The sequence below is a fragment of the Triturus cristatus genome, chromosome 10, assembly GCF_964204655.1.
Source record: "Triturus cristatus chromosome 10, aTriCri1.1, whole genome shotgun sequence".
Classification (NCBI taxonomy): domain Eukaryota; kingdom Metazoa; phylum Chordata; class Amphibia; order Caudata; family Salamandridae; genus Triturus; species Triturus cristatus.
Window position 1 is genome coordinate 186,725,334 of NC_140593.1, and position 17,637 is coordinate 186,742,970.

A 17,637-nucleotide genomic window follows, 5' to 3' on the forward strand; every position below is an offset into this window, starting at 1 on the left:
CCCCCATTGCCCTCTCACTCCCAAGTCTCCACTGTGTACTCGGCACTCCATTTGCCACCTGCTGCAGGGTTTCCCTTAGGAGAGAGCAGTTTTCAAATGTAGAAATGCACTCTCTAGCATCAAACACTGCCCTGTTCTGTGGTGCAGTGCTGCTGGACATTTCTGCCAGGTGACAGAGAGTGACTGGTCAGAGTCTCGAGTAGTGATCATGTGGTAGTTTTGAGACAAGCACATGTTCTACCTGCCACAAAAATACTGCAAATGTTGTGGTTTGAGTTCACAGATTTTGCTTTCTTTTCTGCAAAATGTGCCATCCCAGGCTGCTGAATCATGGTGGGGAGGGGTGTGGGGGTGGTCAGCCTAGTGTACTAACAGCACTGTCATCAGGCCGCGGGCAGGAATGATTCCCAGTATATGTTTAAAAACTCTCACTTTTAATAATTACTGTAAAAACAATCTCATGCACTAAGTTGGAAAGCTTCCATGTGTTAAAGAACTTTATTGAAGTTTAAAGACACCTTATCCTATGTTAACAATGTCTATTGCATGAGCCTACCCTTGGATGGACTCTGCCCTCCCTGTTAATTTGTTAACCCTTCCAATACTATGTTGCTCGAAGTGTAAGATTGTAGGCCACACACTCGGTACAAGTGAGACTGACATGCCTCTTTAATTATTGCCAGATCCTGAGGACTGAATGTGTCAAACTTCATGTTTGAAAACTATTTATTTTGATAAATGTGTCTTACTCTCAATGCAATTATATAACATTTCAAAACCGGGAAGCTTTGGGCAGCAGGAGAAAATACATTGTCAGGTTTGCTGTTTTACTTACAACGGTGCTTCAAGACTGGCCTTTCCCAGCATCTCGCTATACCAAATGCCTGCACTCTCTGTGCTTTGTCCACTTAAGCTTGTGCTACTTTAGGGCAAGGCTGTAACAACACCTCAGGGTTGCTGGGGGGTCGATGGGCAATTGGGAGACATACATCAATAAAGTACCCTCAGGCTATATCTGAATGAAGCGGCGTTAGCGAGAGCCGTCTTTTCAATCTCTCTCCTTCAGCTAATTACTCGCCCAACCTCCTTCACTGTTGGTTCCTTTGTCCTTCGTGCTGTGCAGCTCACCAAGCTGGTTTGTGATGCGACGTGCGCGCTCCATGAAAGACTCTGGGCGTTTCAGGGTAGCAATCTGCGCAAGCGCGCAGGCGCACACCCTGGAGGGAACATAGGTCACCACTTTGGGTAGAAAGTTTGAAATGGTTCTGAGGACCACCTTGACCCGGTGGATTTGTATATATGGTTCCTGCATCATCAATGCTTGAAGCACGCTGACTTTGCGTAGCGATGTGATTGCAATCAGAAAGGCTGTCTTTAGAGTGGGTGATCTTAGATTCCATTTATGCATAGACGCAAAAGGTTCTGTCATTAACTGCAAAAACACGTTTTTCCAGCTCCATACTGGTGCCGGAACGGATTATGGTAGTGCAACTCTTGGAACCCAGTGGCGGCTACAACTATAAAAATATGTTGTGCACTATAGTGTCAAAGTCACCATATGTTGCTTCCTCGGGTGTGCACCTCTCTCCCCGATCAGCGTCCATGAGCAGGAAAGGTAAGGACTTCCTTCCTACTAGGTGGACACCAATATAACCAATCCTGGATCTGCTCTCATCCTGAGAGCAGCTCCAGGATTGGTGAGAGCAGGCTAGCCCAGAACTCATTTTAAGAATGTAGGAGCCTGTTCCAGCAATCCCCTGGCTGTTATACAGGCAGGCGATTGCTGTGTTTACAGTGTGCATGTCAAGCTGGCCATAGCAATGGAGCCAGCCAACCCAACATGCGCACTGCAGGGGCAGCTGTAATCCTGCAATTGCAGGATGCAGCCCGCCCCCTGCCCTTGCACTGCAACGTTTCAGTAAAATAGCATAGAAATGCCATTTTACTTATTCGCGTGTATCCGCTCAAATGGAGGAGCCGCCCCTGTTAAAACCTTCCAAGAATCTCTTCATCACTGGGGATGCGAAGAAGCTGTTTTGCGATGCATAGGTTAACCTGCTGTCCAACACGCGAGTGAAGTATCTTAGTAACATTTTGTTAGAAATGAGGGGGCTCTGGTTGACGCAGGTGTGAACCCACAACAAGCAGGGACCCTTTACTTCTTGTCAGGGCGAAGGATGACTCCCCAGAATAACCCCTGCTCACCCTCTAGGTGCGTGGCGCGAGCAGTCTAGGCTAAGTCTCAGGCGTACACGGTTAAGCAAATGCAATTACACATACAGTAAACCCCTTGCATGCACCACAAACGGACACCAATCAGGAGATATATAAAAATAAGCTTTTATGTAGTTTCAGCAGATTCAAATACAAGGCCCAGTAACGTTGAACTGATGGGGCCACAATTCTTGGAAATACGGTCAAGTTCTCTTGGTTTTACGGAAAGTTCTTTAGGCGGGCACAAGGTAACTGTAGGCCTCAGCGCACTTCGTGCTGAGGCAGCGCCCGGGGAGCACACAGCAGATGACAGGGAAATAAGAACGTTGCGGACCCTGGATCCGATGCGAGCTCGCGGTCGAGTTCGTAAGTACAGTACCTTGTTTCTTGACGCAAAGGCGGGTGCGGGATTTCAGCGGCTCTTCGACAGAAGAGCGAGGCGGCGTCCGGGGCTCCCACACTTCACGATGGGGGGTCTGATCTTCAGGCTCACGACAGGAGCGGGGTGTTGCAGGTGGCGGGTGAACAAAGCGGGGCAGCCGGGCACGCCGATGCGTCCGGGCCGTCCGAGGCTTGGAGATGCTCACAAACGCCGATTCCGGCGGGAGGGTGAAGGTGCACAGCGAGCCTCCACGAGCGAGGTGACGGGGCAGCCCAGCACAGCGTAGGGGGAGCGGCTCCGATCGAGCAAGGCTCTTCCCAAGGCGGGGGCGGCTAAGCAGTCCTGGTCACGGCTCAGGGAGGGACTGGGCACGAGGGTCACAGCTCCGGCGAGGGAAAGGACACCACAGTCCAGCAGCAGGCGAGTGAAGATCAGGTAGAGCCCAATGGTCCTGGGGCTCAGTTCAGGGGGCAAGCTCAGTTCCAAGCCCTTGGAGATCGTTTTTGGAAAAGCACAAGTCTTGAAAGTAAAAGTAAAGTAAGAGTCTTCAGCCACAGTTTCTCTTCTCTCCTTTGGCAGCAAGGTCACCACTGCAGGCCAATCCCCCAGGATAGGGACAGTCTTCCTCCTACAGCTTTCCCGGTGCCTCCTCCTCAGGCAGAGATTCTTCTTGGTCAAAAGCGGATCTAGTTTCTTAGGAGCAGGGCTCCTCCATTTATACCACAAATCTTTTGTTCTCCCAGGCCAGGGGGGCCCTTGCCTAGTTCAGTCCGGTTTCTGAGCACTTTGTTTTCGTGATGCAGGCTTCTTCTTTCAGAGTGCAGGGCAGAGTCATCAGACGCTCCACAGGGGGTGGAGCCGGCATCGAGGTAGCGGAGCACTGTCCTATTCAGAGCCTAGGAGCACTCCTCCCACCCATCTACCTGTCGATCGTCCTATTCATACCAGGCTACCTAGCCCTGCCCATCTGGGTTCCCCCAGCCCTGTCACTCACACCAGCCAGACATCAGATACACATCACGCAGAGGCGGCTGAAATAGTTAGGCAAGCAAAGGCCAACTTTCTAAAAGTGACATTTGCAAACCCGGAATATTAAAATAAACCTTGCGAAAAGATGTACCTTAACATTCCGAGTTCAGGCATACTAAACTCGATCTCCTACCATGTTCCCTGGGTCGGTTAGGATCATAGGGTGTAATAATCCCGGCCGCCCACACTGGCCTATAAGAACAGGGTAGCCTTACAGTAGTGAACAACAAAATGGCGGTCATTCACTACCAGGACATGCCACGTATCTAGGCTTGTCCTACCTCAGGCTCACAATGCACCCTGCCCGTGGGCCTACCAGAGGGGTGACTAACATGCAGCTAAGGGAAGGTTTCGGGGACCGGCAAGTGTGGGCACTTGTCGGTCGGCGCGTCAGTACCAGACTGCACGCAGGTTCTGCAGTGGCAGACCTTAGACATCTTTTACCGGCCGCTTCTGTGGGTGGCACAACCCGTGCTGCAAGCCCACCAGCGGTGTTTGCATTTACATGCCCTGGCGCTCCTGGCGCACTTTACTGGGGTCTGATAGTAAACCAAACAATCCAATCATGGAATCCAACCAACATATACAATTTACAAAGGGAGCACTCGCACCGCGACACTGGTTGGCAGTGGCACAGCGCGCTGAGCGGCCAACACCATAAAATCACATGAGGCACAGCGACAAAAAGAGGGAGGGAGACTCACGCCAAGGTGCCAGGTCTAACACGTGTCCCCTCCAGCTGAAAGGTGGGGAGAACTACCCTACCCCAGGGAGTTCCTCACCACTAAGGCGGAAAAATCTGGACAGACCGTCAGCATTGGCGTGATCTGTACCAGGGCGATGTTCCACCGTGAAATCCATCCCCTGTAGGGAAATGGACCACCTCAACAGCTTTGGATTCTCACCCCTCATATGCATCAACCATCTGAGGGGCCTGTGGTCCGTCTGAACCCGGAAGTGAGACCCAAACAAGTAGGGTCTTAGCTTCTTCAGCGCCCAGACCACAGCAAATGCCTCACGCTCAATAGCACTCCATCTCTGTTCCCGTGGAAGTAACCTCCTGCTAATAAAGGCTACGGGTTGATCTAGGCCCTCCTCATTAATCTGTGAAAGAACAGCCCCCACACCATGCTCTGAAGCGTCTGTCTGAACGATAAACTCTTTGGAGAAGTTGGGAGCCAAGAGCACGGGCGCCGTGCACATAGCAGTTTTCAAGGCCTCAAAAGCTCTCTGACAGGTGTCAGTCCAGATCACCTTCCTGGGCTGCTTCTTCGAAGTCAGCGCTGTCAAGGGGGCAACCATGTTGCCATACCCCTTGACAAACCTCCTGTAGTACCCGGTGAGACCTAGGAAGGCTCTCACCTCTGTCTGGGTTTTGGGCGCCTCCCAATTCAGGATGGTTTCTATCTTGGGCTGAAGGGGTGCCACCTGGCCACTCCCAACTTGGTGTCCCAAGTACACCACGGATCCCTGCCCGATCTGGCACTTACTCGCCTTGATCGTGAGGCCTGCCTTCCGCAGCGCCATCAACACTTCCCAGAGGTGACGCAAGTGTTCCTCCCACGTGGAGCTGAACACGGCGATGTCATCCAGGTAGGCTGCACTGAACGAATCCAGCCCAGCCAACACCTGGTTGACCAATCTCTGGAAGGTGGCAGGGGCATTCTTCATCCCAAATGGCATAACCCGGAACTGGTAGTGCCCATCTGGGGTGGAAAATGCTGACCTCTCTTTGGCCCCCTCGGTCAAGGCGATCTGCCAATACCCAGACGTTAGATCAAACGTGCTGAGGTAGTTGGCAGCCCCTAGCCGATCGATGAGCTCATCAGCTCTGGGGATGGGGTGTGCGTCAGTCCTAGTGACTGAATTGAGTCCTCTGTAGTCCACACAGAACCGGAGTTCGGGTGTGGCTCCCGGCGCTGCAGCCTTTGGGACCAAGACCACGGGGCTGGCCCAAGGACTGCTAGAAGACTCAATGACCCCGAGGGCAAACATCTTGGAGACCTCCTCCTTGATGCATGTCCTCACCCTGTCAGTCACCCTGTAGGCCTTGTGCCGTACAGGAGGGCTATCCCCAGTGTCCACATCATGGACGCACCAATCAGTGACACCAGGGACCAGGGAAAACAGATCAGAAAATTGTCCCAGCAACTGGCGACAATCATTCTGTTGCTCAGGGGTCAGGGTGGAAGAGAGGATGACACCATCCACTGACCCATCTTGCTCCTTGGCTGACAGGAGGTCCGGAAGAGGTTCTGTCTCCTCTTCCATCCCCGCATCTGTTGCCAAGAGCATGCCCACTTGGGACCTCTCCAAGTGGGGCTTGAGGCGGTTGACATGTAGGACCCGTAAGGGGTTCCTGGGAGTCTTCAGGTCCACCACGTAGGTAACAGGACTCTTGCGCTCCACCACCTCAAAGGGACCGGTCCACTTATCCTGGAGCGCACATGGCTCCACGGGGGCCAAGACCCATACTTTCTGCCCAGGCTGAAGCTCTACCAGAGTGGCATTCTGGTCGTACCACCGCTTCATCTCCTCCTGGCTGGCTTCCAGATTTGCCTCAGCAAGTTGCCTGAAACGCCTAGTCTGATTCCTGAAGGCCAGCATGTAGCTATATACATTCTGGGGAGGTTTCCTGGGAGATTGCTCCCAGCCTTCCTTGACCAGACTTAGAGGTCCTCTGACGGGGTGACCATACAGAAGCTCAAAGGGACTGAACCCCAGAGACTTCTGTGGCACCTCACGGTAAGCGAAGAGAAGGCATGGTAAGAGGACGTCCCACTTGCGCCTCATGGGTCCTTCTAGGCCCATTATCATGCCTTTGAGGGTTCGGTTGAATCTCTCAACCAGCCCGTTTCCTTGGGGGTGGTAAGGTGTGGTGAACTTGTAGGTTACACCACACTCTTGCCAAAGAGATTTCATGTACTTGGACATGAAATTGGTACCTCGGTCAGACACCACCTCTAGAGGGAATCCCACTCGGGAGAAAATTCCCATCAGTGCACGTCCCACCACGGGGGCCGTCACTGTCCTCAGAGGAATGGCTTCCGGGTACCGGGTGGCATGGTCCACCAGGACCAGGATGAACCTATTGCCCATCGCTGTCTTGGGGTCCAGTGGCCCTACAATGTCAATCCCCACTCGCTGGAATGGAGTACCGACCACAGGGAATGGCTGGAGTGGAGCCTTCTGCTTCCTCCCACTCTTTCCACTTGCCTGGCAAGTCTGGCATGTCCTGCAGTGAGTATCCGAACTCCTGCGCATTTGAGGCCAATAAAAGTGGGTGACAAGCCTTTCAAAGGTCTTGTCCTGCCCCAAATGCCCTGCCAATGGCACATCGTGAGCCAGCCCCAGTAGGAAGGCTCTGAAGTCCTGGGGTACCACCAGCGCACGGGCTGACCCAGGCTCAGCAACCTTAGGCTCTGTATACAGGAGGTCGTTCTCCCAGTAAATGAAATGCGATCCTGACTGATCACCTGCGGCCTGGGCTGCAGCCTGCTGCCGCATACCCACGAGAGAAGGGCACTCCTTCTGTGCCTTACAAAAGTCCTCCCTGGTGGGACCCCCTTCCTGCTGCCAATGGGTCAGCTCCGGCAGGTCTCCCAGTTCAGCTATCTGTTCCCCCGTAGGCTCCAGGGCATCCCCCTCAAGGTCTGCTTCCTCCTGGACCGTGGGAACTTCAGGGGCCGGCTTCCCGCGCCCCTTGCTCCTTCTCTCTGAGGCCGGTTCCTGGGCCTCCCTCTCAGGCTCCAGGACCTCTCGAGTACCTTTACTGGCTGCCATGGACCGTGTGGTGACACACGCCCAATCCGGCATACCCAACATCTCCAGGTGAGCACTCCGCTCCACCTGCGCCCAAGGTGAGCTCTCCAAATCGTTCCCTAACAAACAGTCTACAGGCATGGCGGGCCTCACAGCTACCTGAAGAGTACCAGAGACCCCCCCCCACTCGAAGGGAACCTGAGCCACCTTGCAGTGCCTCTCTGTGTTGTCAGCGGCAACAACGGGATAGAATGCATTGGGGACCACCTGCTCCTGAGACACCAGGTGACACCTGACAGCTGTCACACTGGCTCCTGTATCTCTAAGAGCTTCCACCCTATGGCCATTTATGGTCACCCACTGCCTGTATTTCTTAGTGTTCTCAGGCAGCTGGGTTGGAGGGACCACTTCACGGTCTCCTAGCGAGACCAGGGACATCTCTGCGGGACCCCACCCACCTTGGACATCCCTCTCCTCCCCCAAGGCTACACTAGTCACCTGCCGGGGTGGAGCACCAGTGGGTGCTGGTTTACCAAACATCGGACACTTCACATCAGAGGCAAAATGCCCCAAATTGTTACACCTGTAACATCTTACGGGCCCCTTCTGAACAGGAGGACCTGTCGGGGCCCCGGTCGGTTTCTGGGGTGGGGGAGGCTGAGAACCCTTCCCTTGGTTCCCTTGGGGATTATTTTGGGGCCCTTTTTGGAACTGCTTCTGTTTACCCCTGTCCCCCCCACTCTTCTGCTGGGGACCCTGCCCACCTTTGGCGGAATCTCCCACGGTACCCTTGTGGACCCTGGTACTGACCCAGCGGTCCGCCTCCTCAGCAAGCTTCCTCGGGTTAGTCAGCTTACTATCGATCAGGTGCTGGCGCAGCTCAGGAAAACAATTACTGGACAAGTGCTCCCATGCCATTAGATCAAGAAGCCCTTGATAATCATTCACCTTACTACCCTTTACCCAACCATCCAGCGCTCTGCAAAAGAAAGTCACATACTCCACATACGTACTATTGGGAATCTTAGTGCAACCCCTGAACCTCTGTCTATATAACTCAGGGGTCAACCCATACCTAGCCATCAATGCTTCCTTCATATGGGGATAGGAATTACGAACATCAACAGGCAAATCTAACAGGGTGTCCCGCCCCTCACTCAGGAACCTTCCCCACAACCCCGCTCCCCAATCTTTCTCAGGGACCCGGTGGGAAGACATGGCTACCTCGTAGGCTCTGAACCACTGCCCGATGTCGTCATTCCGGAAGAACTCCTTCACTACATCCTTAGGAATATAAACTCTTGGTTCCGCCGATCCTGGCGGTGTGCTGCCACCAGAGGGATTAAGCTCCAAACTTTTTGCTTTCAGCTCCAGCTCCCTCAGCTTCATGTCATGCTCTAATTGTAGTTTCTTTTCTTCCATGGCTAATCTTTGTTTTTCCATATCCATCTGCCCATGGAGTTTTGCCATTTCCACCTCGTGTGCCCGGGTTGCTGCCCTGTCCGCCAACTCTTCTGGCGACAGGCCTCTGCCGAACTCATGGACACTTTCTGGGGGAATCACTTCCACCTGATTCTCTGGTGCCTTTGACTCATACCAGGCCCTCAGCGCCTTTACGAGTTGCTCCTTCTTTTTCAATCCAGTTTGGGCAATCCTGAACTTGGAGCAAAGACCTTTTAAGTCTTCATTGGTACGATCATGAAGGGCGCCTTCCTCCCAATCTATGTCTTCAAATCCAGAGATTATGGAAGCCGCCCCTCCGGCAGAGTGTGAACCAGGCATGGCTCCAACAACGGAGATTCTTGGCAAAACAAAAAACAAATGCTAGCCTTGTGGCTGTGTTACTGGTCTGCTCTCACTACGTGGTGATCAGTGATTCACTATACGCAAATCACAAATGCAAATCCGTAAATCCTCACCGCTGCCACCAATGTTAGAAATGAGGGGGCTCTGGTTGACGCAGGTGTGAACCCACAACAAGCAGGGACCCTTTACTTCTTGTCAGGGCGAAGGATGACTCCCCAGAATAACCCCTGCTCACCCTCTAGGTGCGTGGCGCGAGCAGTCTAGGCTAAGTCTCAGGCGTACACGGTTAAGCAAATGCAATTACACATACAGTAAACCCCTTGCATGCACCACAAACGGACACCAATCAGGAGATATATAAAAATAAGCTTTTATGTAGTTTCAGCAGATTCAAATACAAGGCCCAGTAACGTTGAACTGATGGGGCCACAATTCTTGGAAATACGGTCAAGTTCTCTTGGTTTTACGGAAAGTTCTTTAGGCGGGCACAAGGTAACTGTAGGCCTCAGCGCACTTCGTGCTGAGGCAGCGCCCGGGGAGCACACAGCAGATGACAGGGAAATAAGAACGTTGCGGACCCTGGATCCGATGCGAGCTCGCGGTCGAGTTCGTAAGTACAGTACCTTGTTTCTTGACGCAAAGGCGGGTGCGGGATTTCAGCGGCTCTTCGACAGAAGAGCGAGGCGGCGTCCGGGGCTCCCACACTTCACGATGGGGGGTCTGATCTTCAGGCTCACGACAGGAGCGGGGTGTTGCAGGTGGCGGGTGAACAAAGCGGGGCAGCCGGGCACGCCGATGCGTCCGGGCCGTCCGAGGCTTGGAGATGCTCACAAACGCCGATTCCGGCGGGAGGGTGAAGGTGCACAGCGAGCCTCCACGAGCGAGGTGACGGGGCAGCCCAGCACAGCGTAGGGGGAGCGGCTCCGATCGAGCAAGGCTCTTCCCAAGGCGGGGGCGGCTAAGCAGTCCTGGTCACGGCTCAGGGAGGGACTGGGCACGAGGGTCACAGCTCCGGCGAGGGAAAGGACACCACAGTCCAGCAGCAGGCGAGTGAAGCTCAGGTAGAGCCCAATGGTCCTGGGGCTCAGTTCAGGGGGCAAGCTCAGTTCCAAGCCCTTGGAGATCGTTTTTGGAAAAGCACAAGTCTTGAAAGTAAAAGTAAAGTAAGAGTCTTCAGCCACAGTTTCTCTTCTCTCCTTTGGCAGCAAGGTCACCACTGCAGGCCAATCCCCCAGGATAGGGACAGTCTTCCTCCTACAGCTTTCCCGGTGCCTCCTCCTCAGGCAGAGATTCTTCTTGGTCAAAAGCGGATCTAGTTTCTTAGGAGCAGGGCTCCTCCATTTATACCACAAATCTTTTGTTCTCCCAGGCCAGGGGGGCCCTTGCCTAGTTCAGTCCGGTTTCTGAGCACTTTGTTTTCGTGATGCAGGCTTCTTCTTTCAGAGTGCAGGGCAGAGTCATCAGACGCTCCACAGGGGGTGGAGCCGGCATCGAGGTAGCGGAGCACTGTCCTATTCAGAGCCTAGGAGCACTCCTCCCACCCATCTACCTGTCGATCGTCCTATTCATACCAGGCTACCTAGCCCTGCCCATCTGGGTTCCCCCAGCCCTGTCACTCACACCAGCCAGACATCAGATACACATCACGCAGAGGCGGCTGAAATAGTTAGGCAAGCAAAGGCCAACTTTCTAAAAGTGACATTTGCAAACCCGGAATATTAAAATAAACCTTGCGAAAAGATGTACCTTAACATTCCGAGTTCAGGCATACTAAACTCGATCTCCTACCATGTTCCCTGGGTCGGTTAGGATCATAGGGTGTAATAATCCCGGCCGCCCACACTGGCCTATAAGAACAGGGTAGCCTTACAGTAGTGAACAACAAAATGGCGGTCATTCACTACCAGGACATGCCACGTATCTAGGCTTGTCCTACCTCAGGCTCACAATGCACCCTGCCCGTGGGCCTACCAGAGGGGTGACTAACATGCAGCTAAGGGAAGGTTTCGGGGACCGGCAAGTGTGGGCACTTGTCGGTCGGCGCGTCAGTACCAGACTGCACGCAGGTTCTGCAGTGGCAGACCTTAGACATCTTTTACCGGCCGCTTCTGTGGGTGGCACAACCCGTGCTGCAAGCCCACCAGCGGTGTTTGCATTTACATGCCCTGGCGCTCCTGGCGCACTTTACTGGGGTCTGATAGTAAACCAAACAATCCAATCATGGAATCCAACCAACATATACAATTTACAAAGGGAGCACTCGCACCGCGACACTGGTTGGCAGTGGCACAGCGCGCTGAGCGGCCAACACCATAAAATCACATGAGGCACAGCGACAAAAAGAGGGAGGGAGACTCACGCCAAGGTGCCAGGTCTAACACATTTGCTGTACTGTCCTTGTTTCCATTCTTCAGTTATCTGTGCATCAGTAAATGTATCTGCTCCATGTTGCAGTGTAACATTTACTTGTTCTTTGTTTTCTTGCTTCTTTTAGGATTTCCATTGTCCTGGGTAGAAGCCGGAGATGCCAGAATTCTAGTTAATCAGGAGCCATGCCGTTAGCCTGAGTATGGCTGGTTCCGGGTGGTACACTTTACCGTCTTGCATTGTTAGCAGATTTTGTTCTGCTTTGATTGTGAGTTTTTCCCCTGGACATTTCTAGTAGGCCCGAGTACCAGGTCCTTCTGCCCCATTGTGGGGCAATGACGATGAGCTTTGTTCCTGGTTGTCTGGATTTGTCCAGTACCTTTGGAATCAGGGAAATTAATGGAAAAACGTATACAATTTTCCCTGACCAGATAATTTATAGAGCATTCCCCTCTGAATGGTGGTGTGGAAACCTGGAGGCGAAGTGTTGGCATTTTGCCTTTTTTGGGTTTGCAAACAGGTCTATACTTGGCCTGCCCAAACTTTGAAGATTGTTTTCCAGTGTCTCCTGCTCCATCTCCAATTTTTGGGAGGTGCTGTCCTGCCTGCTTAATCTGTCAGACACTGTGTTTTGTTTTTCTGGTAGATGGACTGTCTGCAGTGCAATCTGTTTTTGGAGCACCCATCTCCATTCCTCATGGGTTACTTTGAATAGGATGAATGATTTTGTTTTCCCTCTGTTTGCTGGAATAGAACAGGGTTGTTATGTTGCCCATTTGGACCTATACAGTTTGACCCGTTATGTGCACTTGGAAAACTTTTAGGGCTAGAAACACAGATTTCCTCTCCAGGTAATTGATATGTTTTACTGCATCTGTGCTGTTCCATAATTCTCGTACCTTCAGGTTGCCTGTGTGAGATCCCCAACCATTGTGGGATGCGTCCGTTGTTATGGTCACAGTGGGATTTAGTGTCTTGAATGGTCTCCCCATGTTCCGGTTTGTTTATATCCACCATTGTATTTCCTTTTCTACCTTTGTTGTGACAAACAACTAGATCCTCCAAGCTCCTGGTGGATTGTGAGCATTTGTTACAGATCCATTCCAGAATGAAGCGGATATGCATTCTCACTTGTGTTATGAGTGGGATGCATGAAGCATTATGCCTAGGAATTTCATGACAGTCCTCACTGTCAGAGAAGGAACCCATCTACTCTGAGATTGCCTTTGCTCTCTTGTGGACTGGATACACTTGCGCAGTCCTGGAGTTAAAGTTTGTTTCCAGGAACATCTTTACTTGTTCCGGCTATAGTGACGATTTCTTGTGATTTATTATAAAAACAAGGCTTTGCAGTGTGGCAATTAATCTTTGTATGTTCTTGTGGCATCTTTCTTTTGACTAAGCCTTTAATAGCCAATCATCTACATACAGGTAGACATGGATTACTTGTGTTCTTAGGTGGGCTGCCACCGCCGCAAAGCACTTTGTGAATACTCTTGGTGCGTCGTTATCCCAAAAGGGAGCACCCTAAATTAGTAATGCATCTTGTGCAGAATAAATCGGAGGTATTTTTTGTTTCTTTGGTTCATAGGTACATGTACATAATCATCCTTCAAATCTAGGGTGGCAATATAACCCCCTTCCTTAGGAGTGGTATTACTCCTTGCAGTGTTGTTATCTTGAAGTGTTGTGTACGGATGAACTTGTTTGGAAATCTGAGAACTAGGATTGGTCTCAAATCCAGACCTTGCTTTGGCACCAGGAAGTAGGGGGAATAGTTTCCCTTGTTTATTCCTCTTGCTGGTACCTTTTTTATTGCTCTCTTGTGTAAGAGTTCTTTGACTTCCTTTCTGAGTTGTATGATTTCTTGTCCCCTGAACTTCTTTGGTTTTGGAGGAAGCTGTGGAGGCACTTTGAGTAGTTCTATGCAGTGTCCGTGACGTATTATGTTAAAAACCCAATTTTCTGAGGAAATCTATCCCCTCTCGTGGAGGGATCTTCCTTGCTCCCACAGGTTTTCCGTGGTGGGGTTGGAGGCTGCATAAGTCATTTGCCTGTTGGTCCTCCCCCTCTAGGAGGCTGGTCTCTTCCCCTTCCTCTTCCTCGAAAGGACTGTCTCGGAGGGTGTTGCCATTGCTGGTATGATGCTTGCTGTGTAGCGTGATGTGTACTACCTTGTGGCTGCTGCCCAGATGTGAAGGGCGTCCTGCATGCGGGTCTCCTGGTTGCAGTTCCTTCGCTCCTGAAGGAACCCTTGAATTGCAGTGCCCCATTGCTTTTGCTGTCTCATTATCCTTCTTCAATTGCTAAAGGGTATCATCCACTGCGTGGACGAATACGGCGTCCCCTATGAATGGCATATTGATTATTGAGACTTGCACCTCCGGTTTGAATCCTGATACCCTGAGCCAGGGATGTCTTCTCAATGCTGTCTCTGTGAACATCTGCTTGCTACCAGTATCCGCTGCATCTAGTGCAGACTTGAGGCAGGTATTAGCAATGTTTTTTCCTTCGTGCATTACTGCCTTGGCGCAATATTCTTCTGGGAGGTGTTGCATGAGAGACTCCATCTTGTCCCATTGCTGGTGGCTGTAACAGTTCAAGTGAGCATTGGAGTTTGCAATCCTCCATTTCTCTTAATTTATCTAGGGTCCTGAGTGGAATGCGTGTACTTCTTTTCCACTCTTGATGTTACAGCCCTTGAAGTGACAGACTCATGGAAGGCCTGCTTCCCTTGGTCCAGGATGCTAGAGAGCCTGAGCAGATATAGGTTTCCCTTCTGTGAGGTCATTAATGTTTCAAGAAGGAAGCATGAATCCTACTTTGCCTCCTCTAGTTGCATCCCATATGGCTCCCCTTCAAGGCCATTCAGTGGGGATGGCCTTGAAGGAGAGCTGTCCACCACCTCCTCCGATTACTCAGATTCAAGATCTTGCCATGTCTCCATGAACTGGTTCTGGTCATGGAACCCTGTCGTGCCTTCGTCCTCCTCAAGTTCATAGAACTCTTCTTGCTACTCTTCATGAGGTTATGGGGTTGTCGAGGCCTCCATGCCTGACTGGTCATCTTCGGCATTAAAGGTCATTGAAGGCTTTGCAGGAATATGGAGTTCCTTCAAGGAGACATCGAACTCCTTCTTCCTCTGTAGAAGGGTGGCCATTTCACCCTTGAGCCTTATCTTCTTGCACTCGACCACAAGCACTTTTTGTTCAGCATCGACATTTGGTCTCTTTTTCGCCGCCGACGGGTCTGCATCTCTAAGGCCTTGTCTTTGTCTCTCACTCCCTCTCGAGCAGATGGTTGCGCCAAGGGTTTCAATGATGTCTTGCCCCCATTGCTATCTTTTGGGCAGGATCCATGTGGCTCTTATAGTTTTGGCTGACCGTCGGTTGATGAGTGCTCCAAAGATAAGGATGCCTTTTGGCTCTTATTATCAGAGAACTTAGTGTTGGCGGCTTATTTACCTTCGACATCCTCTTTATGGCATCCTTCACGCCCTTTTTGACACTTGCGTCTTTTTGGCATCAGGAGAGTAGATCTCAATGTCCGACTCCTCTCCACAAGCTGTTTCGACCTCTTCAATGTTCTCCTCCTTGTCAGTGGATAAGCCAAAGTCCTTGAGCGATATCTGTGTCTAAGTGCTTGAGAGTCTTGGGTGCAAACTCTGTGCAGGCCTCACAATCTTCATCTTCGTGATCTTTCAGGAGACAAAGGTTGCAGACTTTGTGGGTGTCTCTCTGTGCAAATATGTGGTGGCGGTTAGGGCAAAACTTAAAAGGGGTGTTTTCCATGACCCTTATCTGCCTCTACCTTCTTCCTTCTCCATTCACGTGGTTGCTACAGCGGGGTCCCCCGTTGGAATCAAGAAGGATCCCATTCTCTGTTTGTCGCTCTTCTTGTGGTCTTCAGTGATTTTTTGGGATTGTCTTACTTTTGTCTTCTTTTTCCAAATATTCTTTGGACCTCCTTCATCGTCCTTCCAGACCCAATGGTGGAATAAAAAATCTGATGATGGTGACTAGACACATGAACTTCCAGGGCGCTGTCTGACATCACACATGGGATGTACATACCACCAAATGGTGGTGAACGACGCCCACAAAAAAAAAGAAAAACAAGAATGATCCTGGAGCCAGCCACTAGATGGCGGAATAATGGACAGCATGTGAATCCAGAAAAGGATTCATGCTGCAATGATTGTGTTATCAAATGTTGCCTCCCAAAGTTGAACAAGTGGAAGCTTGGTTACTACTTGGGACAAAACAAAGGCAATTTAAAATGATCAAATATCACCACTAGACAGTTCGCTCCCAGGGTGATATTCTACATACAACACATTTGACCGGGATCAAGAGAATAGAGTTAATAAAATGCACAAATGAATACAGAATACATTAAATCAATTGGATGCGTCAATTCAGTATTCAGTGGGGCCACTGATGATCATTACTGTTTGGGACGCAAAATACTTGCTAATGCTTTGGCCAGTGAAGATCATTCATGTGAACGCCAATCTGTCTTGTCAGTGCTTGGCAAGATTTATGTTACTTCGAGAGGTCATTGATGATCACTAGTGCTTGCGGCCATTAAGGCTCACTAATGCTAGGGCCACTGAAGCTCTTCAATGCTGAACCACTGGATGTCATTATTACTTGGTATTACTGAAGATCATTTCTGCAAGTGGCCATTGATGCTCTTTAATTTATAGGAGGTACTTGACAAACACAAAGTATTGCACATGTGCTACAAGATTTTGTGTTTCGTCCTGAACTATTCTCTGGTCACAAGCAATACAGAAACTATCCATACTGTGATGTTCACACTGGAGACACACATTTTAGCTTATATTTCAGGATTGAGCTAACAGATTCTCATCCAATAAATGAAAGGCAATGAGTGATGGCAGCGGTTTTTGTAGTTACGTGCACACAAGTAGCTCTCGTTTTAATTGCGACAGGTCAGAGTTTTTGTGACCCATGCTTCTGTATTTGGAATCGTTGGAGAGGCCTGATGGGTACATTCATAGATGTCCTGACGAGTTTTGTTTCACACATATATGGTGCAGATTGGTCTAGGGAAAGGGACATAATAAACTAACAAAGGGTGTAAAATCGGGATCAAAGAATAATATGATGAACCAACAATATAATACTGAAAATCCCTAATTAAAGTTAAGTTTTAGTTTATTATTCAGAAGTCAAATCAATTAAGGACTAAAAAAGTTCAGTACAAAGTTATGGTTGTAAGGCAATTCTGCTAACACTTGAAATTCAACACTAATAGTTAGGTATACAACCGTAACACAACAAATGCCCTGGGCCTAAACACACATCAGACAATATAAATAATATCTTAGCTCATTGGCAAAACACTGACGGCACAAATGACTTCTATATTACACTATGTTGCTAGGCACTGTAAACACAACCATATTTCTTTAATACTTTGCAAAGATTTTGAAAGGCCTGAGGCACTGGCTATGCTCCGCAGGCTAAAGAGCAGGTGTACGGATTCTCTGCTTCCAGAGTTCATTGGGCATAGCCGAGGATCACACTCAATACTGCATGAGGGGAGTGGTGCTGAGAACAAAGCCTGGCTTAAGGGCCAGGCCCTGTGTCTAGAGCTTATGGGACAGGAAGGAAGGTAGAACCCAACAGGCATGTGGCGCAGGGGAAGGGCAAAGGCCCAGGGTATGCAATCAAATATTGTTGGGCAATGTCAAGGTTGAGCCAGTAGGCTCTATGAGACATGGTGTTGAGAGCAGGGCCTGGTTGGAAGCTAGACATTCTTCCAAGGAGGAAAAGCGGCTGTGCTTAGATATGACCAACGCTGCCATGGGCCACTGGACAAAGGCACACCAATGTTTGTGGCTCCTTCTCTAATGCTAAATTGCCCCAAAAGAAGAGACGTTCTTGTATATGCTTGTTGCAATGCTGTAAATATTTATGTAATGTCTTCCAGTGAGCCCAGAGATACCGGAGCCTAGTTTGTGGTGAGTTGTGCATCCGTGCACACCATTACTAACTACAAGAGACAAGTACTTCATTAAAGAGAAATGCATAATAGTGTAAGGCTAT

The 17,637-nt window shown here is 50.4% G+C and overlaps 1 protein-coding gene across 4 annotated transcripts in view; it reads right to left on the reverse strand.

Annotated features, from left to right (window-relative positions):
• VWDE (von Willebrand factor D and EGF domains) overlaps window positions 1–17,637 on the reverse strand; it is a 384,361-nt gene that overhangs the window by 27,015 nt on the left and 339,709 nt on the right. The gene's annotated exons all lie outside the window — the stretch shown is intronic.